The 836-nt window shown below is 43.8% G+C and overlaps 1 non-coding gene across 1 annotated transcript; it reads left to right on the plus strand.

Annotated features, from left to right (window-relative positions):
* Window positions 1–446: 446 nt before the first annotated feature.
* Window positions 447–519, plus strand: TRNAT-AGU (transfer RNA threonine (anticodon AGU)). Its single transcript has one exon. It is a non-coding gene; the product is annotated as a tRNA-Thr (tRNA).
* Window positions 520–836: the final 317 nt, after the last annotated feature.

An 836-nucleotide genomic window follows, 5' to 3' on the forward strand; every position in this document is an offset into this window, starting at 1 on the left:
TCACCACATACAAGATTCTCAGAGGAATTGATAGGGTAGATAAAGACAAACTATTTAACACAAGAGACACAAGCACTAGGGGACACAGGTGGAAATTGAGTGCCCAAATGAGCCATAGAGACATTAAAAAGATTTTCTTAGTGTCAGCGTAGTACACAAATGGAATGCATTAGGAAGTGATGTGGTGGAGGCTGACTCCATACACAGTTTCAAGTGAATATATAATAGAGCCCAATAGGCTCAGGAACCTGTATACCAGTTGATTGACAGTTGAGAGGGGGACCAAAGAGCAAGGGCTTAAACCCCACAAGCACAACTAGGTAAGTACAACTCGATAAGCACTCACACACACACACACACACACACACACACACACACACACACACACACACACACACACACACACACACACACACACAAATGTGTGTGTGTGAAGGCTATTGAGAGCCTTCATAGCTCAGTGGCTAGAGCGCTGGTCTAGTAAACCAGAGGCCGGGAGTTCGATTCTCCCTGAAGGCAAAGTTATTAACATTATTAACTAGAATGTGTCGCTTCGTTTTTTTGTTAAGAAAGTTAGAAAGAAAGAAAGAAAGAAAACCAAGAAGAAAGTTAGTCTTCTTCAGTGGTAGACGGGTAGAACAAGTTAAGTGAGAAGGTGGTGGAGGCCAAAACCGTCAGTAGCTTCAACGCGTTATATGACAAAGAGTGCTGGGTAGACGGGACACCACGAGCGTAGCTCTCATCCTGTAACTACTCTTAGGTAATTACATACGCACACACACACACACAACTTCTTAAGCCAGCATGTCAGGGAACCCACAAGGATGAGAGGAAAC

The sequence above is a fragment of the Procambarus clarkii genome, chromosome 31 (genome assembly GCF_040958095.1).
Source record: "Procambarus clarkii isolate CNS0578487 chromosome 31, FALCON_Pclarkii_2.0, whole genome shotgun sequence".
NCBI classification, from domain to species: Eukaryota; Metazoa; Arthropoda; class Malacostraca; order Decapoda; family Cambaridae; genus Procambarus; species Procambarus clarkii.